This window comes from Pinus tabuliformis, chromosome 5_2 (assembly GCF_031772625.1).
Source record: "Pinus tabuliformis cultivar Carrire ecotype Pingquan chromosome 5_2, CPIR1, whole genome shotgun sequence".
NCBI lineage: Eukaryota > Viridiplantae > Streptophyta > Pinopsida > Pinales > Pinaceae > Pinus > Pinus tabuliformis.
The window spans coordinates 924,474,858-924,500,080 of NC_142306.1; positions in this window are offsets into that span (position 1 = coordinate 924,474,858).

Here is a 25,223-nt window from a genome sequence, read left to right on the forward strand (position 1 = left end):
AGAAGATCTACAAGTGAATATGTATTTAACCTGTTTGGAAGTGTACTCAGTTGGATGAGCAAGAGAGAGTCTATAGTGGCACTTTCAACTAGATAAGCAGAATACATGGCAACCACTCATGCAAGCAAGGAAGCAGTTTGGTTGCAGATATTGTGTTCAAGTATGGGGTTGGTACAACGAGGTATAAGGATATATTGTGACAGCCAACGTGCAATTTTCTTGGCAAAGAACCCTACTTACCATTCAAAGAAAAAGCACATTGATGTTCAGTATTACTTTGTGAGGGATATGTTTGAGGACAAAAAGGTGTTGTTGCTAAAGGTGGACACTTTGAAGAATGTTGCAGATGGATTGACGAAGTGTGTGAGCACATAGAAGTTTTCTTAGTGTAGAGAAACAATGGGTGTTGAAGGTATGGACCAATGACTAAGCTCTCGTGTGGCCCCCCGTGGAAAGAAAACATAAAGTAGGAAAATTTTGTGTGTGTGTTATATTCTTTCCATGACTAGCTCCACACTTTTGGGGCCCTATATTAATTGGGGGAGGTACCTGGGGTTTATGGATTCTTCGACATGTATATAAGTATTGTAACATTGAAAGGAATATAATGAAAAATCAATCTGGTAGTCTCGGTGTTGGGATCCGGGGGAAAAACTTTGTGTATTTCTGTTTTATGTTTTATGCTCTCGCCATTGTTTATTTTTTATTTTTAGAATTTGTATGTAGGTAATTTCTGTACGGGGTTAAAACTTAGAGTCGTGCATTTGCCCCAATTGGAACAACTAATGAAATTAACATTGCCACGCCCATGCTTGTGGAGGCCACCATTCCACCATTCCTTCTTTTGAATGTCATGGTGAAAAATTTGCACAACAAAACCTGTGCACATTCTCTCCTCCTTCTCGCACACCGAATGTCTTTGCGGGTGCCTTCAAGAACTAAAATATCAAATAAAGCCAAAGACTCCGTGGTGGATTTTGCTGAATTATAGGGTTCACGTGAGTTTTTTACCCATCAAAACGTAAAGAAAACAACAATTTTTTGCAACAAGAAAATGATTTTGTAACATCATACTTACCATGGTGTACGCAATTCTAAATCCATTGTGAGCTATTGCTGCTTAATTTTCTTGGCATTGACATTGGATTGAAGGGTTCAAAATTCCTGTTTATGAATACAAGGTGTTTGGCATTGCGTACAAAACAAAAAGATGAGAGAAATATCCCGGAAAAAACAGAGGAAATTTTTTTCTTCTTCATTAAATTTCTGAACACACAAGAGCCTGAGTAGGTGAACCCTGATGCACATTCATTATATGATCTTGCCAGATCCTCCAACCATGGGACGAGTAGATTCACTACTACGCTGATGTAAATACATGTCGATTATATATATATATATTTGAAACTTGTGATTTCTATTCATGTCTGTCATTAGGACAATTTTCCAAATTATTCATAAGTGACGGCTAAAAAAGGCAAATACGTGTAAACGGATGTCAATTTCAAAGTTTGGCCGCCACCAATGTCCTATTATAAGAACACAATTAAAGATTTAGTGGGTGCTACACAGTTCCTTAATTTGAAATTTGAAATATTGCATACCCATTTGTCTTTTTCTTCCCACTTGCCCTCTTACGAATCTTTTTGCTTGTTTCAATGGTAAGTTTTAACCATGTACAAAAATTACCTGCAAATGAATTATAAAAGGCATTATAAAAGACAGAAAATATCCAATTTCTAAAGCATAAAACATTTATATTCTTTTTAATGTTACAATACATATATATACATGCTAAATCATCCATAAACCTCGATTCATTAACCATGAATTAGGACATACATGTAATTTAAAATATACCATTTAGTACACCAAATTCTAGAGCAATGTCAGGAATCTGGTGAGCCAGTCGCTGTGTCATTGCCGAAGTTCTTATGCTGCATGGAGAACACGATCACTCTGCGGGTGGATAACCTTGATTCTGTGTATGAAGCCTATGACGAATCGTATCAGAAATTATGGAGAATCTTAATTTTTCAAGTGTTCAAACGAGGCCTCGCCAATTGGTTGCACATATTGTCTTTCGAATTTCCTATAAACTGATTTCCCTAGATATCGATTGTTAAACTCATCTTGGACAAAAAGAGAGATCACAAGTAAATTTGGAATTATTTCGTGCATGAAGAATTCAGTGCAGGAGGAATATATTTAAGGTAGGTCTTAAACAACCAAGACAAACATAACTTCTCATCATCAAGGAAGAGTGTGCTTTTTATTTGTTTGTGGAAGAACTGTTATTGGGGATAATTCTAGACGTGTTGGGGATTTTTCTGGTAAAATCCCAAAAACAAACAAACTGAACACACAGAGGCAATGCTCTGTTTCCTTCTCTCCACAAGATCCTTTGCACAAGAAGCTTTTTAAAAAAAATTTGTCTGAGAACAGAGTATTACACCACCATAAAAAATTTGAATTCATTAAAATGAAAATGCCTGATACATATTTCTTCCTCTTTCACTCAGAGGGCTTTACCAAAAATAAATACATTTCAACCAACAAAAGTTACTCTGTCTCCTCCTGAGATTTTACACTGCTGGTGTGTAAAAATCCCTTTTACATTCACTGCTGTGAAAATATTTTACACATACTGCTGTAAAAATAATTTTTACATATGCAACTCCAAAAACTCATACTCCTCGCACTGCTGTGCATATATCCTCTCTTCAAAAATCAACGCTCCCCCTATTCTTTAGCTGCTGCTAGCTTCTATTTCATCCCATGTGCAAATATACAACAAAAAAAACAGAGCACGTTTTTCACTTGGCTCGTTATATGAAAAACTTAAAACAAAACATTATGTACTGCCGTGGGTTTTACGACATGTTCACAATATATATGGTCAACGCTTTAAAAAACAAAAACACATATAATATGTATGCCTTACAAAAGATATAACACGTAAAATGCATATGCCCATACCTCGAGTGTAATTAAAATTTAATGTTCTACCAAAAACTTACGAACCACAATAACTATGCATTGAATGATTTTACGGCGGTCAACTCAAACTTCAATTCACTCCACGCAAAGTCATTAATGCTGGCTCGAATGCAACTTTGAAACAATCGACGGCGGAGAACGATGAACCTCAACGGATGGCTGTGGAGGATTTCGGGAGGCCTTTTGTGCTGATCGTTAGGCTCCGAAATGTCAGATCTGCTGACGTATATAGAGGACCACGTGGCTGAGTATAATTGTATCGGGCTCGATTATACGGAAACTACTTTGTGACCAAAAGCGGTCCGATAAGTTTAGGTGGTTTGGAGGAGCGGTTTTGGCATTGTACAAACGAACGAACGCGGTTGAAATTATATTTCAACACTCCCCTTTAATTTCAACTGTTGGGCATTCAGTCATACCCAAACACTTTCTCAAAAATTCAAAGCTTTTCTGATCCAATGGCTTTGTCAAAATGTCTGCTACCTGTTCTTGAGTCCTGCAATGTTCTAGGACAATTTCTCCATTGTTCACCAATTCTCTGATGTAGTGAAACCTTGTATCAATGTGTTTCGTTCTCTTATGAAACACTGAATTCTTTGACAATGAAATAGCTGAGCTATTGTCACAAAAAATCATTGTCGCTTTTGCCTGCTCTTGGCCTAAACGCCTCAACATTCTTCTCATCCACACTGCTTGACATGCTGCTCCTGTAGCTGCCACATATTCAGCCTCTGCTGTAGACAATGCTACAATGGACTGCTTCTTAGAAGCCCATGAAATGACTCCTGAACCCATACGAAAAACATAACCGGAAGTGCTTTTCCGATCATCTACACTTCTAGCCCAATCACTATCAGTGTATCCAATTAAATCTGAACATTCTGAGGCATTATATAAAATTCCAAACCTTTTGGTACCTTTGACATACCTCAGAATTCTTTTTGCTACCTGCCAATGTGCCTCCTTTGGCCTCTCCATAAATCTGGAAATTAAACTAACAGCAAACATAATGTCAGGCCTAGTAGCTGTTAAATACATAAGGCTGCCAACAATACTTTTGTACAAACTAGGATCAAAATCCTTGCTGTTGTCCTCTCTGCTGAGTTTTAATCCCATTACTGTGAGAGTGATTGCTGCTTTGCATTCTTGCATGTTAAATCTTCCCAACACTTGATTTACATATCTAGCTTGCGAGATAAAAATTCCTTTTTCATTTTGATCTACTTCTATGCCTAAGAAGTATCTCAAGAAACCCATGTCAGTCATTTCAAATTCCTCTTTCATGACTGATTTAAAATTCTCAATGAGCCGATCATCATTACCTGTGAAAATAACATCATCAACATATAAGATAACAATTAAAATTTTACCATCTTTTTCTTTGATGTAGACGGTGGGTTCTCCTTCACACTTGTCGAATTCATTATCCAATAGATATGAATCTATCCTGTTGTACCATGCTCTTGGTGCTTGCTTCAGCCCATAAAGAGATTTCTTCAATTTGCACACTTTGTGCTCTTCACCTTTCTTCTCATAGCCTAGAGGTTGTTCAATGTAAACCTCTTCCATTAACACTCCATTTAGGAATGCTGACTTCACGTCCATTTGGTAAACTTTCCACTTGTTTTGAGCTGCTATGGCCAACAGTGCTCTCACGGTTTCCATTCTTGCAACCGGTGTGAAAGTCTCCTCATAATCTTTCCCATATTGCTGCTTGTACCCTTTGACAACCATCCTTGCCTTGTGTCTTTCTATTTTACCTTCAGCATTGCTCTTGGTCTTGTAAACCCATTTAACTCCAATGACTTCTTTACCTTTTGGTAGCTCAACCAAATCCCATGTTTTGTTTCTCTCTATGGCATTCATCTCCTCATCCATAGCTTCTATCCATTTCTTATCTTTAATTGCATCTTTGAAATGAATAGGATCATCAACATGACAATACAAGGCAAATAAGGAATTCATTCCTTCTTCATAAATGTCACTTAGATTTCTAAACTTCTTACCTCATTCATTTGGTGTGCAAATGCTTAAAGATGCACTTGAATTTCCTCCTTGTGGTGTGCTTGGAGAAGCACTTTCATTTATCCTCAATGGTGTCCCTTGCTGTCCTTGTGTTGGCCCAGCTGTTTGGGGATGCATTTCAGCGACCTCCTCATCGTCTTCATCATGAGACAAACAGTTTTTAACATTCATTGTTTTCTGTATGCTTCCATCCCAAGCTTCCTCTTCAATGAATTGAACATCTGTGCTAACAAAAAACTTCTTGGTAGATGGGATATACAACCTGTAAGCTTTGGATTCTTCACTGTATTCAATGAAAAGACATTTCTCCCCTTTGTTGTCCAACTTCCTCCTTAGCTGATCTGGAATGTGTGCATAGGCCACACATCCAAAAACTCTCATGTGGGTGACTCCTTGCTTTCTCACACTCCATGCTTCTTCCGACACTTTGTTCATCATTGCTTTTGTAGGACACCTGTTCAAAATATACACTGCACAATTTACAGCTTCAGCCCAATAATCATTTGGCAAATGCTTTGCCTTCAACATGCTCCTCGCCATATTCATGATGGTCTTATTCTTCCTTTCAGCAACTCCATTTTGCTGTGGGATGTATCTAGCTGTAAACTGTTTGTGAATTCCATTTTCTCTACAAAATCGTAGGAATTCCTTGGAGATATACTCACCTCCTCTATCAGTTCTCAAAACTTTTATATGCAGCCCGCTTTGGTTCTCCACAAGTGCTTTGAAATTTCGGAAATTTTCAAACACTTCACTTTTGTTTTTAAGAAAATATACCCAAGTTTTTCTTGTAAAGTCATCAATAAATGTTAGAAAATATTGGCTGCCTGCTAATGATGGAGCTTGCATCGGTCCACATAAATCTGAGTGGATGATCTCTAAGGGTGCCTTTGCCCTTACGCTCTTCCATGATGGAAAACTTTCTCTATGTTGTTTACCCAATATGCAACCTTCACAAAGGTTGTCCGGTTTCTCTATCAATGGTAATCCTCTTACCATTCCTTTTCTGCTTAACAAGTTTAGACCTCCAAAATTGAGATGTCCAAATCTCAAGTGCCACAACCAATTTTCATCCTTTGGCACGCTTTGGAAAGCCTCTTGGGTGACTGCTGCAATTTCTCCTTTGTTTTTCAAATCTGCCCTTATTCTAAGAGGGAACATCCCGTTCTTTGTCATCTTCACTTCAGCAATGCATCGTTTGTTGGGTGCTATATCCATGATGGTGCATACATCATTCACAAAGAAAACATTGTAACCTTTTTGAACAAGTTGTCCGTTACTCAGAAGGTTACATCTCATTCCGGGGACATAGTAGACATCTTCTATGGTTTTCCTTTCTCCTTGCTTTGTAAATATTTTTACCTCTCCTTTTCCCATAACAGAAATTTTGCTATCAGTTCCTAGTGTGACTTCTGATTTCATATTTTTATCTAGGGCAGAAAAGAGGGCTATGTTTCCTGTCATATGGTTGTTGCAACCTGAGTCTAAAAACCATATGTCCTCACTGTTTGTTTCAGCCATGTTACAAGCTAACAACACATTATCTTGGCTGATGTTTTCTCTAGTGACATTTGCATTTTGTCTATTACTCATATCATGTTGCTTCTTCCTACATTCACTGGCATAATGCCCATATTTTTTACAATAATAGCATTGGACATTGGATTTTTCATACCTTTGTCCTTGAGCATGATGTTGTCCTCTTTGTTGGCTACTGCCTTGACCTTGGTTCTGATTTGGATTGCTGCCCCTTCCTTGAGAATTTGCTGGGCTGTTCCTTCCACCTCTGTTCTGGCTTCTGCCTCTTCCTCTCTTGTTTCCTCTGCCTTGACCTCTTCCTCTTCCAAAAGACATCTGGGTCTTGAAGGCTTGCTCTAGAGATGAGTTTTCATTTCTACTCAACCTCTGCTCATGTGTTATCAGTGATGCATGAAGCTCATCAACTAAAAAGTTTGAGAGATCCTTTGTCTCTTCTATGGTGGTGACTATCACATCAAACTTTGAGGGTATGACCCTCAACAGTTTCTCCACAATCCTCCTTTCTTCAAGGGTTTCTCCATGAGTCCTCATCTGTGTGACCAGACCAATTACATGTGTGAAAAATGAGTCAATGGTGTCTGACTCCTTCATGCTCAGATTTTCAAAATCTCTCCTCAGCAACTGTAGTTTTTCTGTCTTCACTTTCTCCATGCCTTGATAGGCTGTTTTGAGGGTTTGTCATGCTTCTCTGGATGTCCTAGCTGCTACTATCCTTGGAAACACACTCTCATCCACTGCTCGATACAAGAAGTAGAGGGCCTTAGCATCCTCCTTCTTATAGTTCTTCAACATCTCTTTCTCTGCCTAAGTTAAGCTATTAAACTCATCATCATTTGTTGGTTTTTCAAAACCATCTTCAACAAATTCCCATAAATCTTCTTAGAAAAGAAAAGCTTTCATAACTATTGCCCAATAGTCATAGTTCTTTTCATTAAACTGTGGGAACTCGGTGTTAAACATACCCATGCTAGTGCTGGTGTTGGCCATTCCTTGCACTTCTTAACTATGCTTGAAATTCTTGACTGTGTTTTTAAAATGACTCACTGTTTCTTCAACAGCAACACAGAAAATTAATTTGAGAAATACCTGAATCCTTTTGGCTGAGACTTCTCTCTGCTGGAGAAGCTGCTGCAGCAAAAGAACTCATTCCTTCAGCTTCTTTGACACCTTCAAAGAGCCTGAACCTGCTCTGATACCATTGTTGGGGATTTTTCTGGTAAAATCCCAAAAGAAAACAAACTGAACACATAGAGGCAATGCTCTGTTTCCTTCTCTCCACAAGATCCTTTGCACAAGAAGCTTTTAAAAAAAAAAATTGTCTGAGAACAGAGTATTACACCACGATAAAAATATTTGTATTCATTAAAATGAAAATGCCTCATACATATTTCTTCCTCTTTCACTCAGAGGGATTTACCAAAAATAAATACATTTCAACCAACAAAAGTTACTATGTCTCCTCCTGAGATTTTACAACGCTGGTGTGTCAAAATCCCTTTTACATTCACTGCTGTGAAAATCTTTTACACATACTGCTGTAAAAATAATTTTTACATATGCAACTCCAAAAACTCATACTCCCCGCACTGCTGTGCATATATCCTCTCTTCAAAAATCAACGCTCCCCCTATTCTTTAGCTGCTGCTAGCTTCTATTTCATCCCATGTGCAAATATACAACAAAAAAAACAAAGCGCGTTTTTACTTGGCTCGTTATATGAAAAACTTAAAACAAAACATTATGTACTGCCGTGGGTTTTACGACATGTTCACAATATATATGGTCAACGCTTTAAAAAACAAAAACACATATAATATGTATGCCTTACAAAAGATATAACACGTAAAATGCATATGCCCATACCTCCAGTGTAATTAAAATTTAATGTTCTACCAAAAACTTACGAACCACAATAACTATGCATTGAATGATTTTACGGCGGTCAACTCAAACTTCAATTCACTCCACGCAAAGTCATTAATGCTGGCTCGAATGCAACTTTGAAACAATTGACGGCTGAGAACGAATGCAACTTTGAAACAATTGACGGCGGAGAACGATGAACCTTAGATTTTGGGAGGCCTTTTGTGCTAATCTTTAGGCTCCGAAATGTCAGATCTGATTACGTATATAGAGAACCACGTGACTGAGTATAATTGTATCTGGCTCGATTATACGGAAACTACTTTGCGACCAAAAGCAGTCCGATAAGTTTAGGTGGTTTGGAGCAGCGGTTTTGGCATTGTACAAATGAACGAACGCCGTTGAAATTATATTTCAACAAAACTTAGTTCATTATTGTGTTCATACTCGGAAGCTCTGATGTCAAACTAAGGCTCTCAACCTCAGATTTAAAATGTGGATACATTGTCTACAACAAAAGTAGCACAATGATGCTTTCCAAAATCACGACGGACAATAGTCCTTTCTGCATTTTGCGTGGTGTTTGGCCTATCATGTCAACAACCAAAACTGCACAGACAAAGATTTTGTTGGACTATTCAATTATTCAACATTTTAATTAATTGTTTGGAGATTCACATTTCCGGTGCATGATCGGTTGATGGAACATGTGACTCTAAATACTTAAGTGAATGTTTTGTGTTTTAAGCTATAACATGTGCATGTTTTATTTTAAGCTTGTATACAAAATCATTATATCCTCCTTTATCTATATATTTATGTGCAATGGCATGTGAATCGAACATTGTGCAGTGTCTCAAGTTCCCTCGATTTATATGTATATTTTCTGTTGTGATTTGTATGTTTTCTATGCTGGTTTATTTATCTACATTGAAAACACTTGATACACAATGGGTTAAAGGTTATATTTAAATGCTTTATTATATTTAATTTTTATATTTTTAAATAATACTTGATTTTACTCAAAGGAAGTAATGCATTTCTTTGTATTTCAACTTTTGAACTCCTTTGTCTCTCTTCTTTAACTTAAAGGGCGAGGAAATGGAATATGTGTGAATGCAATTTTTTTATTGATTGGTTTATTTGTTTCAGAGAAAGCTATTGTTAAAAATATATGGATTTAATTATTAAATATAATATTATTTTGTTAATTTCATTTCTTTTGAGATCATAAGTTAAAATGAAAAGAAATTTAGAATATTTTAACTGGGATTTAGAATATTTTAAAATTTCTAATTTTTTTATCCAATTCATTATATTAAAATTAATATTAATTTTTAAAAATTAATAAAATTATATATATATATATATATATATATATATATATATATATATATATATATATTATGTGATAAAATTTTATTTTTAAAAATAATATTTCTTAAAATAAAATATAAAAAACATCATTACTTCACAAATAAAATTTTATAAACCATATTATTTGTTTTTATGAATATCATGTACAATAAAATCGAAATGAAGAAAATTATTAGAAACATATTATTTCTTTTATAAACCTTATGTAGAGGGACATCAAGGTCTCTCAACTTGAAGAAAATTATATTATATGATATAAATTGTTTAAAAAATTATCTTTGATTATATGAATAATATTGTTTATATATAGATATAGATATATATTCTCTTAGAAATTTTAAATGTTATTTTATTTTATTTTAATTGAATAATATAATTTACAATTTATTACAAAATTATTTTTATTTTAATATTACATTTTGATTTTTAGAAGTGTAAATTCAACAAAAATTTTCACAGCATTCTAGCTAAACTCCAAAAATTCTTAGTGAAAGACTACTCCCTATTTTTTATTTTTATTTTATAAGTATTGTGGTTCAATATCTTTTCTATATAATTTATTAGTATATTATTAGTATAGTTATTGGAGCTAGGTTAATTTAATCAATATTCTTTAATATAATTTATCAGTATTTTATAAATTTAGTTAATATTTTATAAATTTGAAAGATATATTTCCTCATTCATATATATGTTATTAATTTAAAAATATATATATTAATTAAATATTTTTTATTAATTTTATTGAGTGGAGAAGTGTTTCACCTTAGTTTTCTTAAATGACTTTGAAATACACAAAGTTCACTGTGAGGAGAAAATGTCATGGAAAGAGTTCTTGCTTCACGAACTAGGGTTTTGCTCTAGGGTTTTTGGCATTGGTCACCAGAAGTTCAGCTCCCTCCTACAGTCAAGTGGTTGTGGACAGGAGTAAGGGAGGTGGAGCGCATCGCTTCTAGAAACCATCAGAGATAGTAGGAGAAGATGAGAATAAAGAAAAATCGGGAACCATTAGACCTCAAGGACAGGAAGAGAAGCAGTAAGAAAGTTGCTCCTTCAAGCACATCCTCGGCTTGTAAACCCAAGTCGACTACCATTCCTCGAGTTGTTTTAAGTGACCCAGCGCTACAGGTGCATAGAGAACACATGTCGGAATATGGTGTTATCTGCAAATCTATGGGAATTTGGCCAGCGGAGAAGGCTTTACAAGCATGGATCAGGAACCACTGGAAACCAAAAGGAAAAATTGACCTTCACCTTAGGTCCAAGGGCTTCTTCATGGTGGTGTTCCAAGCTTGGAGGACAAAGACAGAGTGTTCGAGGGAGAACCCTATTTTTACGCTTCTGCAGGCCTCTACATGAGACCATGGGTAATGAACTTCATCCTAGAACAAGAGAGTTTCACCTCGGTACTAGTATGGATAAGACTCTACTCCCTCCCTTTAGATTATTGGCTATCGAAGTCTCTAAAGGCTATTGGCAACAAACTAGGGCATTTTATAAAGATCTCAGATGTTACTGTAAGAGGCAAATACACTTCCTTCGCCCAGATATGTGTGGAAATGGACTTATTAGGGGCACTTCCGGATACAATCATTTTAGAAGTGTATTACAAGAAATGGGTGCAGGTGGTGGACTATGAACACGTCCCATTTAGGTGTCGTAAGTGCCATGAAAACTGGCACTTATACAGGGAATTCCCAATGAACAAGATAGCGAGCAATATAAAAGCCACTACAAATAAGGATCTTGAAGGTTTTACTAAAGTTATAGGTAAAGGGAAAGGAGGCAAGTGATACCAAAAGAAAATTATTGAAGATGAACCACTGAACCACAATAGTTTCAAGATCTTAGAAGAAGAAGTCGAAAACAATGGGATGAACCAAGAAGTGGAGAATATTCCCACCGAGAAGGAAAGGGATGTTGATATGGAGGATATACCAGAAAACAACAAACAAATGGATGATTTGTCGAGCATGATGGAGCTCAGCAGAGACAACGAGATAACCCCAAGTGAGGCAGGAATGGAAGAACATGAACTGTAGGAGATTCTAGAGAGGGAGAATTTAGATCTTGAAAAGTTTCTAGAGCAGGGAATCACCAAAGGGGTAGGCTTTCTACTAAAAGAGGAGTTTGACAGGGTTCAACATCTCTTCCTCTAGAGAGCACAAACAAAGTGTTCTGGAGTTAAAATAAACCATGACAACTAGGAGAATAGGGGAGTGAAAACGATGGAGGATGCATTGATGCTTTCTTCCAAGAACCCGGGTAAGAAAAGAGGAAGGAAAAAACAAAATGAGTTGTTGTCTGAATGTGGGAAACTTATGATTAACTCAGGTAAGATGAGGGATCTTACCAGTTACTCCTTTACAAACCTATCTTAATGAAGCTTACAACCTGGAACATTAGGGGTCTCGAAAGTAAAAGGAAACAAAGAAACCTTGGTAGTAGAATAAAGGAAGAAAAATCAGATATGGTTTTTATTTAGGAAACAAAATGTTCAATGGATAAGATCAGAGAGATACACAACAAATGGTTAATCAAGTATGAATATCTAGAGGTTAAAGAAGATAACTCAGCGGGTGGGATTCTCACTCTATGGGATCCTCAAAAACTTGGAATCTTGGATGCTGAAGCTTCTAGGAATTATCTATCAATGGTGATTCAACCTTTGGGGGATTAGGAGATCTACATGATCACTAACGTCTATGGTCCTCAAAAACTAGAAGACAAACTAAAGCTTCTCACCTCCCTTGAGGAGCTGAGGAAGAGATATCCTAATATACCTAAGGATTCTGGCAGGGGATTTCAACATGATCAGATCTCTTACAGAGAAAAAAGGCGGGACCAGAAAACTAGGCAGGGACTCCCTTGCTTTCTAGAACTTCATGAATAACATGGGGCTAGTGGACACAGAAATAGTAAATGGAATTTTTACTTGGAATAAACAGAGGGGAGGGGCTTCTCAAGTCACCTCTAAATTAGACAGATTCATAATCTCAGAGGACCTCCTTATCACAGGCCTTAATATGTCAGCTCTAATCCTTCCCTTTGAAGGCTCAGACCATTGGCCTATCCAGCTGGAAGCCACTTTTATGGGTACACCGAGGAACAAACCTTTTAGGTTTGAAAATATCTAGCTCTGTCGCCCTGATTTCACCAACAATATTGACAATAGTGGAAGGAAGATAGCGCCATTCAAGGCACTAAAATGTTCATGTTGCAGCAGAGACTCAAACACATCAAATTTAGGCTTAAAGATTGGAACAAACAAGAGTTTGGAAATATTTTTAAAGCCAAAAAAGAAGTTGAGCAGAAACTCCAGGAGATTAATAAAATCATCATCACAAAGGGTTTTACCGAGCAATGGAAAATTCAAGTTGACTCTCTTCATAATGAATGGGAAGATCGGTGCATGAAAGAGGAGATTTTCTAGAGACAGAAATCGAGGGTGCAATGGATTAGAGAAGGAGAAAGAAACACAAAGTTTTTTCATAGATCAACCATGGATCACAGATCTCACAACAAAATTTCTAAACTTAAAGACTCTCAAGGGAAAGAGCTCATCTCTCACAAAGATATAGAATCTATCCTAGTTCAACACTTCCTTAGCATAGAAGTGGAGCCTCTCGTTGATAGATCTCAGTTCATTAACAAATTCACAAAGTTCATTCCTAAGCTTGTAACCAGGGAAGAGGAGGCCATTGAAGTTATCAATGAGATGCAAAATGGGAAAGCCCCCGGTCCGGATGGGTTCAATGTGGATTTCTTCAAATATTGCCGGAAAAGAGTCAAACAAGATATCCTTGACGTTGTGGAAGACTCTAGGAGATCCAAAACTATTTTGAAAGCTCTTAATGCCTATTTGATAGCTTTGATTCCAAAGCAAGAAAAAGATATGACACTGAACAGATTCAGACCCATCGCCTTATGTAATGTGGTGTACAAAATTATTTCCAAAGTGATCACTAACAGACTCAAGCCTCTTCTTCCTACTCTCATTTCAGAGGAGCAAACTAGTTTTGTGGAAGGAAGACATATTCTCAACAACAACATACAAGCTCATGAGGAAGTACACTCTCTTAAGAGCAATAAGCAAGTAGGTATGATCATGCAATTGGATCTAGAGAAAGCTTATGATAAGCTAAGTTGGGCGTACATCAGGGAAGTGCTAAGAGCTTATGGCTTCGACCACAACTGGATAAGATGGGTTATGGGCCTTGTATCCATGGCTAGTTTCTCCATTTTGCTTAATGGCTCTCCTTCTAGAACCTTTATACCTACTAGGGGCCTCAGAAAAGGGGATCTGCTCTCCCCCTTCCTCTTTGTTCTAATGATGGAAGGACTAGGCAGAGCAATCAAAATGGAAAATGTTGAATGAAGAATCCAGGGTCTGGAACTTACCCCGGCTAGGGCTGCCTCTACTTATCAACAATTTGTGGATGATACAATGTTGCAGGGCATTCCTACAGTCAAGGAATCCAGAGCTTTCAAACAAATCCTGAACGAATTTGCATTGGCTATTGGTACAGAGGTAAGCCTTGATAAATCAAAGGTTTTTTTTTCAATACTGACATTGCTATTCAGAGGAACCTCACCAGAATTCTTGGGTTTCAAAGGGCTCAGTTACCTTCCAAGTACCTTAGAATGCCTCTTACTGACAAACCTTTGAGTAAGGGAGTGTGGAATCCAGTAACTAATAAACTTCAGGATAATGTCATGAAATGGACCTGCGCGTCTTTGAATTTGGTGGGGCGTCTTGTGCTTACAAAGGTTGTCCTTCAGGCTATACCCATTTTCATGTTTTCAACTCTTGCTGCTCCCAAAGGAGTTATACAACAAATCATTAGTATTCAACGAGATTTTCTTTGGGGCAAAGGGGAAGAGAAAAAGAAGTGGGCTTTGGTAGCTTGGGACAAGCTCTGCAAGCCTAAGGACCATGGTGGTTTGGGGCTTCATGACCCTGAAATCCTCAGAAGAGTATCAAGAGCCAAACTTTGGTGGAGGTGAATCAAGGAAACAGCAACCCCTTGGGCCAAGCTTTGGAAGCATAAGTATGAAAATAATTGGCAGGAGAGGGATCATATCATAATGTCATGGCTCATTAAGAGCTCCCCCATTTCGAACCTTTCCTGGGAAAATAGAGCCATTGTCTAGGAGCATAGTTTCTGGGAGATCAAAGCTATGAAACTTACATAGTTTTTGGAGGATAACTGGTAGAAGGAACCAAATTTGTTTAGAGAAGAACTAATCGCTCTCAAAAATGACACTGACAGCAAAGGTTTACTCATGGTAAGTGACTTCTAGGATCATGTAAGGGACAATAGTAAATGGAGAATGTGGAAGAATCTTGGTTACAGTGAAGAGAGTCCTTTGAAAGCCCGGGTGAATTCCCTTGCTCTTGACTTGGAGAAGATGAAGATTTTAGTGTCTACCTCGTCTGACCAACTAAGATGGGGTAGAAACACCGAAGGCACATTTAACCTCAAAGAAGCCAAACACAAGGTTCTAGGTTTTGATTATCCAAACCCTAACCAGGTTTGGAATGACCTTTGGAGGAACTTGCGATGGATGAAAGTCAAGTTGTTTATGTGGTTGGTTCACCAAAAGAAAATTCTCACATGGGAGAATCTTCTAAAAAGGGGATTTGTTGGCCCATCAAAATGCCATCTATGTGGTTTATAGGAAGAAATGATGGAGCACTTACTAAACCTCTACTCCTTCACCTCTACCTTGTGGGATTGGGCAGCCTCAATCTTCAGGCAAACTGATAGGGACAAACTCAACATCACCAATGCACTGAAGAATTGGAGGAAAGACTTTTGAGGTAATGAAATCATCAACAAAGCTTGGACTCTGGTTCCAGGCTTTATTATCTGGGATGTTTGGAAAGAACACAATGGCAGGATTTTCAAGAACAAAACAAGTTCGACCCAGAATATCATTGTCCAAATTCTATGACAGATCAAAGATACAGTAGGAGCCCTAATGAGGAAAATTACTGAGAAGCCCCCCTACGACCCAAGAAGCTCACATAATGAGGTAGTTGGGTCTACATTCTCTGGTTCCCCTACGCACTGTTAAGGGTGTGAGAAAAATAACTACTAGTGAAGATATCTGGTAGCCTCCCCTTAATGGTTTTTTGAAAATCAATATAGATAGGACCTCTAAGGGCAACCCAGGGATGGATGGATTTGGAGGAGTTATAAGAGATGAGGAGGGGAGCATAAAGGATATTTTCCATAGTCATTTGGGGACTTCCACTAATAAAATGGTGGAGGTCATGGCCTTAGAACAGTGCTTGGAAATTCTGAATGAGTTAAATTTACACAATGCCATCATTGAAGCTGACTCAGAGTTGGTCATTAATGCAGCCAAGAGAGTGTGTTATGGAACAACACCTGGAAAAGTGTCGAAACACTGGAGGCTCTCGCAGGTCTTTCAGCGTATTCATTCCCACTTGCGAACCCTGAGAACCATCAATTTTGTTCATGTACGAAGAAAAGCCAATATGTTAGCTCATCGTTTGGCGAATGAAGGCGTGATATGCAAGGAAAACTATATCTAGTACGACTAGGAGTCTATACCCTCTGGTAAACTGAGGGAAGATTGTCATCGACAAGTGGCCAAAGACATTGAGTACTTCCAGATCATGAATAATGGGCAAGAGGTAGACTAATGAGAGTAGGATAGAGGGGAAGTACTGGAATCGGGTCGCAGTGCCATAGTAAACCCTAACCATCGATCCTGTAGTCAATGCTCACGTCATAGTCAACTACAGGGGTTGAGGAGGTGATAAGCAATGTGCTAGTTGAAGGGCCGCAGGCCATAGGATCTGATGCTCTTCGACATTGAATGGATATCGGGTTCCAACATGATTAGAGGTTAAGTTGAAGAGCAAACCCAAATTCTTTATAGATCAAGTTTTTGATCTATATCGGATTCGTAAAGTGGGTAAGTACTACGCAAGTTTCCAAAGCGATAACTTCAGGACCATCAGATTAAGTGGGTGTTGATCTATGGTGCAGGATCACCATGAAAATCAGTTGATCGGAGCGATTTTCAACCATTTGATTAAAGGTAGAGTGACGGTGGATCATGGTTGATCAGAGAATTTATAAATCATCAGATTGAAAGTTAAATAGACGATGGAGATGGAGGGATAAGAATTAGGGAGATAGAGTGACAAGAATTGAATGAGAAGAATTGTAGTGAGATCAGTTGATGCAGCAGCATTGGCTCTCAAAGATCAAGCTCGAAGTATCTAGTGAGACCTAAGGGTTTAGACGTTAGCCAAGAAGGGGCCATTGTCAAATTTCATGTAAAACAATATTTATTTCTTAGCAAGCGTAGATAGGGAATCTATTTAGTGGTTTATTTAACATTAAGGCTGACTCAACCATTATTAGTTTTTAAATTAGGCAAATAGATCAAGTTAGGATTAGTTAGGAACTTGTTTGAAGAAACTGTTGAACAACTGAAAAGTAACGTAGGAACGCTTCCTCAACTGTAAAGAAACTGCTAATAATGTATTGAAAAGAAAAAAAAGAGGGAAGTTGGATAAGTTAGTTAGCCATCCAGCCAGCTAGTGAGAGTGTGATTGTAAGCCTACGGGCAAGAGAGGAACAAAGGCCACTGATATTAGAAGATCAGGCCAGAGAGACAAAAGAGTCTCATTATGTAATCAGTTGTAATATTTATAAATACGCAGATTTAATTCCAACTATGTAAGTGTGTGTTTTTGAGTATCGAATCATAAATTGTGAGTGAATCAGATATTTTCATAATATATATATGCAGGTGAAGTTCAACGAACGCAAAGAGGTGAGCGAATACACAGAGTAAAGAAGAATGCGACAGAGGATCGTAAAGGGCCATAGAAACCATTTGAAGGATCAAGATAATGCTCTGGAGGAACAGTGATGGAAGAAGTCACGCAGAGTTAAGCTCAGGAGAGAGTGTGCAGCGGAATAGTGGAAGACCCAGAACCTTTGAAGAACCTTGAATACCACAGAAAAAACAGAAGAAATAGCATAAAAACCCAAGCGGAAGGAAGAACGGAGGAATGAAACATTGGTGCACAGGAGCTGTTGGACCCTTATGAACAATGGCCAGGATTAAGTCGCAAAGAGTTGAGTAGAGTTATTAATATCGCATCAAAGGAAATCAATAGGAGCTTTAAGAAATATCGCATCGTAATATTATGTTGATGAGTGATTAACCTTGGGGCCTTAGGAAAGTGCGACGTGCGATACTGATGTAATCAACGAAGTGATCGCATCACAAACATTCAACGGAGCTGTATCGGTCGAAAAGGAATGCGACAAGCGATATGAGTGGACCTGATAAGTAATTAGGCTCAGTTTATTATATTAGAAGTCCAGTGTCATCACATAATGGAAGTAGAAGGGTTCATTTGCAGTGTGACCGCAGAGAGATGATACCCCGATTGCGATAAAGGCATGCATTGATAACTGTGCGGAGACCATATTAAAGCGGAAAAGGGTATGGTTTGTGATTTCTATTTTAAAAACATTATAACAAAAATAAGCTTTGATAAGGGTTATGTAGTTCAAGTTAGGTATAATCAAAGTATAAAGTGTGGAGTTTCGGTTATATATGTGCAGGTATTGTTCAACAAAGTTTATGAGGAGGATTAAGTCCCGATAGAAAGGAAAGGATTATTTAAAGGAAGACTGGGCTACTGTAATGAATCATTTTGTAGAGACTGATAAAGAGGGTCGTAATCATTGATAAATTATAGTTTTGACTCAGCAGAGAGTCTAAAATTCCTAGGGCATATATATATATCTATATATATATATATATATATATATATATATATATATATATATATATATATGCATACTGTGGGTATACGCGGGGTAGCCCTGCGTCATCAACATTCTGAAAACTTAGGTTTATTGCCCACGGGGCCTTTTTGTGTCATGTGTGGAAGGTTTTGGGTTCTGTCAACTATGTTGTTTGTTGATCATCAATGGGTCTGTCTTTTTGGACTTTACACTTGTAAAGATGTGTACCATATGTAATCTTTGTTAGGTTAATTGAAGGTTCCACTCTTACTTGACCAAAAAAAAGGAATTACTGTGAACATTTAAATATATACTCAATATATGAAAAGTATTGTAATGTCAAATAATAATAATAATAATAATAACAAAATGTTGATTCAATTAAAAAAGTAATAAAAATAATAAATATGATAAATTGGTTTAATTCAATTTGTTATATTATAATCTTGTTCTTATTAATAAAATTAAAAAATCATAATATGCATCATGTTAAAATAAATTTAAATAATAAGTAGTTTATATACATATAAGATACGCATATACATAACCAATACACAACTTCCATATATGTACATGTCCTTTGTATATGCACTACTTTTGTATATGAACATATTTTCTGTATATGCGCATATCTTCCATATATGAGCATCTTCTGTATATACGTATTTACCGTTATTGTGAAACTTCCATATACGTGCATATATGGAAAATGTGCATATTACAAAAGATGCACATATGCACATATACAGAAGTTGTGCACATAGAAAAGATATGCACATATATGTAATTTACGCATATATAGAAGCTGATTATATACAGAGGTTGAAGTTGTGTATAAATTTGGATATGCACATATTATGGAAGTTGTGCATATACAAAATATTTTCATATACAGAAGTTGTGCCTATATATAGGAAGAATTTTTGCACAACATTTGTATATACACATATCTTTTTAATATGCACACATCTTATGTATACATGCATATCTTCCATATATGCACAACTTCTATATTTGCACATTTCTTTTGCATATGTGCAACGCCCAGATATGTGCATATTTCCCATATATGTGAAACTTCTGTATATGCACATATATGGAAGCTATGTATATCAGAAACAGTGCACAACTTCCGTAATATGCATATACAACAACCTCCATATGTTCACAACTTCAATGTATGTGCATAAATGGAAGAAGCACATATACAAATGATATGCACATATACGAAAACTATGCATATACGGAAGACATGTGCATATACGAAATATGTGTATATATGAAATTTTCACAACTTCTATATATGTGCATCTTATGTATCACAGATCTTCAGTATGTACTACAACTTTCATATATGTGTATGTAAAAAAAAATTCTACATATGGAAGATATGTTCATATATGAAAATTGTGTATATACAGAGGTTCAAGTTGTGCACATGTATCTACATATACAAAAGATATGTGCATATACAAAAGTTACACATATATAGAAGATATGTGCATATATGGAACTTGCGCATATATGGAAGATATGTGCTATACAGAAGTTACACATATATGAAATTTTCACATCTATCATATTTATAACACAACAATTAATTGACAATAATATAAAGTTTGGTTATCAACATATTAAACATGTAAGGAATGTGATTTGTAGAAATTTACATAAATAAAACAAAAAATGGAAGAATACTTAATCTGGTGGCATGGATGGAGTGCTCCTGTTGGAGCTTCCTAATTGAATTTACCACCCTGCCAACTAGGAGTGTCTATGATATTTCCTAGCCTTAGTAACATCCACAAGTTCCCTAGCCCTCCGAGCCCAAGTCCAACAACAACTGTAGTGTTTCCAAATTATAACCAACACTCTCTAATGGATCCAAGTTTGACTTCTCTCACTTTTCTCTTCATTCTCTCCCTCCCTTTCTCCACATTCCTCCCTCCAAAATAAATTCATCCAATGCCAAAATAAAGAACAAGCCCTCCTTCTCCTCTCATCCTTCTTCCCTTCATGTATCCCTCACTCATCCACCTCAACCACCTACCATTAAGACCATTAATACCCCCTTCCTTTTATTTTAATGACCTTTACTTTCCTTCCTATATATTATCCATAAATAAATTTGAGGAAAAAAGTTTTCAACACTGCGAAAATAAATATAAATATTTAGGATTGCAGGTTTCTGTGGAGTGGTTTTTTAGAGTTTGAATTCGGATCATCCACAGTGTTCATCTTTTTCTGTCGACGTTTCGAGTCTAGAGCAAGACTCATCATCAGGACATGATATACAGAGAAGAGGAAAAAGATTTTGCGATAAATATGGTGAAGGGAGACAGCTTGGGAGTTTAGCCGACCAATGCTTATTTAATAAATAATTAAATTTTTATTTTGTTTAAGTTACTAATTGGATATGCCCTAGCTTTGTCGTTGTACATTTGTTAGGTTTTGTAATTTTAATTGTCTATTTTTTATGAAGGATTTGAATATTGAATAATTAATTATTATATTGTGTATTTAATTAGTATAGTTTTTTATTTTGTTTTTAATTTAGATGCTTCGTTGTTTGATTAAATGCATTAGGTTTTATAAATTAGTTGTATTAGGTTAGGTTATATTGATTAATTAACCTAGATATTAATCTATGTATTGTGTAATTAAGTATTATATTGCATATTTAAGTATTATATTTAAGTATTATGTTAATTAAGTATTATGTTGTATATTTACTTAGAATAGTTTTTATTTTGTTTTTTATTTTAGCTGCTCATTGTTTATATGTTTGTTTTATTAGCTTAGGTTTTATTGTTCAATAAACCTAGATGTATATTAATCTATGCATGTGTAATTATTTTAGATTTGTATTAATTAGCTTAGTTATATGTTGTTTTAATTGATTTAGTTTTCTATTGTTATTATAATTGCTATTAATAAAGTTTTATATTGAATAATTTGCATAAATCTATGTTGCTTTAATTAGAATAGTTTTATTTTGGATGCTTATTGTTCGATTAACTCTGATTAATGCACTAGGTTTATAAATTTGTTTTATTAGTTTGGATTCTAATGTACAATTAACTTGGATCTACATTTCCATGCTTTGTGTAATTATATTTAATTTAGAAATAAATTTGAGAAGACAACTTGTCAAACCTTTGGGAAATCATATTTTATACTTTTTACTAGATATATTTGTTATAGATCCATTTGGGCACAACACTCCCATCATCCACATCAGTGTTTTAGGGCTTATCAAACCCTAACTTCATTTGTTACATGCCCTAACCAAGTCACACTTTTGAATGCCTCCTTCCTAGACAGTTTCATGACTTGAAGACATCCTGAAATGACCTCTAAAGGGACCAGCACAGGTAGGCCCATGTAAGGGTGCACTACAGAGCAGTTGAGTCCATGCCAGGGTGCTCTGCAGAGCACTTAGGCCCTCTTTCACCCGCGTTGGGTGAGATTGAGCGAAATTCACATAGGGTTTAGGGAATATTCTTATCTCTTGGAGTCATCTAGAAGTTTCCCTCACTTATCAACTCCTATGAGCTCGAAAATGGATGAGGAATGAGTTAAGATGTAACCTCATCCCTTCCTCCATGGAACTAATTCTAAGTATGAAAGGCCATTCAATACCCCCATTTATGACATAACCTCCTTCATCCTCCTATAAATTGAACACTCATCTAAGTGATCAGGGGTTGGACTGTGTTGAATTATAAGGAGATAATGTTTCTATGAGAATTGACTTTGAGACAAGTATTGTTATGCTACAAGTTTGTCATGCTTTTGATGTGATGTGGATGGGATCCAAGCTGGAGGAGTGACTTCGAATCAGATTTGATGGTTGTAATTCCTTCTTCTATTTCAATAAAGTATTTGAACCTTTTTCCCATATGCTTATCTTGTTATATGATGCTTATATGTGTGAATGTATCTGATTCCATTTACTTGTATTCAATAGATCTTTTTCTTTGATCGGTTCTTTGTCTTCTGTTGATGTTTACAAGTACTTTGCAAGCGTGTTAAGTACGAGAAGGAGCGACATGATCGATACAAAGGAGACAAGAGGAAAGCGGATCTACAAGTAGGTCTTCTCATCTTCTTTATCTTATATATTGCTTATAGGAAAAGGCTAAAGTGTTTTAAATTGTTGTTCTAGATATGGCTACTTATCTAGGGAATTAGTATTTATCCATAGATAGCAAATTATCCAAAACAAATTGGCAACCATACTGGGGAAGATCATCATTTATAGTAACTTATCCACCTCCTAGGACACTCTTGCAGACCATACTTGTGTTCATTGATTGTATTTCAGCTCTTTTGCATTGAATTTTGGTCAAAATTGTGTCAAATTGCCTCTTCAAATGGCTTATTGTCACCAACGCAGGCTTGTGAGGGACACAGTGCACTGCAAAGAACCCTTGGCTAAGGTACAGTGCTCTAAAGCACACTGTCTCCCATTTAGGGTTGCGCTAATCCTCCTAGGGTCAATTTCCCACCTTTGGGTTGAGTTTTTGCCAAATTTCCTCTGTTTGATTGCTTGCTGATTAATCAATGAATGTCATGTCTCAGAAAACAAGTTTTTATCTCCTTTGCTAGCCCTACTTTGACTTAGTTGATTAATGTTTCTTAAATGTTTTCTTTGTCATTATCGATCCATATTCAAAGTTATATTATAGTCGATTAATCTTTGTTCGAAAGAAAGTGTCGTAAAAGTCTTATTTTCCTTCGAAACAAAACTATCGTAAAGTCTTTGTTCTTGTTAAAGATTGATTGATTGTATGTACATTAGTTTCCTTTTGTTCATATTCACATTAAGGAAATCAAAAAAGAAATACATGCATTTTGCATTGAAAAAGTTTGTGTGTGCTCATATGAATAATTTTGGGTTGTGTTATATTCTTTCCACGACTAGCCCACATAGTTAACCGAGGGGTTAGAAGGGGGACGAAGCCCCCCCTTCGTTGCATCGATTGCGTAGCGGGGGGAGTCACAGGGGGTTTGAGGGGTGTAGGTAACCCCATTCTATGGGGTCCAGGGAAGCGCCCTAGAAATTTTTGGTTTTGGAACCTATGTTAGGTTAGGCGGATCCACCTATGGTTTTGTGCATGATTTTTTGCACATGATTTTGGACGCGATGGTTTTTGGTCCATGGTTTTGGACGCGATGGTTTTTCATTCCATGGTATTGGATGCTTCGACATGTATAAAAATGTATTATAACATTAAAAGGAACATAATGAAAAATCAAGTTGGTAGTCCCGGTTTTGGGATCCAGGGGAAAAACTTTGTGTATGTGTTTTATGTGTTATGTTCTCGCATTGTTTATTTTTTGTGTTTTAGAATTTGTATGCAGGTAATTTCCGTATGGGGTTAAAACCTAAATTTGGCATTAGAGTTGTTTTGGCTTCAAGGGGATGCCTCTGTTGCTGAGGGGTTTTTCTCGGGCCTGTGGTAGACCCTGTTCAATGGGAGATCTGCGAGATCAATTTTGGTGGTGAAAGAAGATGGTGAGTAGTGGAAAGATAGAGATTGAGAAATTTAATGGTCAGAGTTTTGAGTTGTGGAAACTCAAGATGGAGGATCTGTTGGTGGATAAATATCAGTGGATCACGGTAGATCTGGGTACTAAACCAACGGGAGTGTCTGATGAAGAATGGAAGAAGTTGGATCAGAAGGAAAAAAGCACAATACGATTGTGTGTCTGAGATTTAGTATTACTGAATGTATCAAGGGAAGCTACGACGAAGGCTTTGTGGGACAAGTTAGGGACTTTGTACCAATCTAAGTCTTTGCTGAATAAATTGTTCCTGCGGAAAATGCTATATAACCTAAGGATAAAAGTTGGAGACATGATGACAGAGCATCTGAACGCATTTAATACTATGGAAATTCAGTTATCATTTGTTGATATTAAACTTTCAGATGAAGATAAGTGCATCAGTTTGATGTGTTCTCTACCAGATTCGTGGGATAGTCTGGTTATTGCAATAGGTAGCAATGCAACTGCCTTGCAGTTTGATGAAATAGTCTCATCCTTGTAGACGGAGGAAATGAGAAGGAAAAATATGGAGAGCCAGAATGGTGATGCCTTGCCTGTACAAGGACGGTCCCAGAACAGAAACAAAAATAAGTCATCGAGTGGGAGATCTAAATCTAGAGGGATATCTAAATCTCCAGGAAAACCTGTAAAGGTGGTGTGCTGGAAATGCGGAAAGGAAGGGCACTAAAAAAGGGATTGTAAATCTAAAGCTCCTGATAAAGGAATGGGATCTGATGATTCTCCTTCTGCAGAGGCGAAAAGCACATCAGATGAAGGTGGGGATGTGCACTTGGCTTCTTCAAGTACACATGTAGATCATGAGGCGTGGTTGATTGACTGAAGTGGATCCTTCCACTTCACTCCCCATAGAGAGTGGTTCTGTGAGTATGATAAATATGATGGTGGTGATGTCTTCTTGGGGGATAACAGGAAGGCTAGAATCGTTGGTCGTAGAAAAGTAAAGGTGAAGTTGCAAGGTGGAAGGGTTACAACACTTCTAGGTGTTCTGCATATTCCTACATTAGCCAGAAATTTGATTTCTGTAAGCAAGTTGAA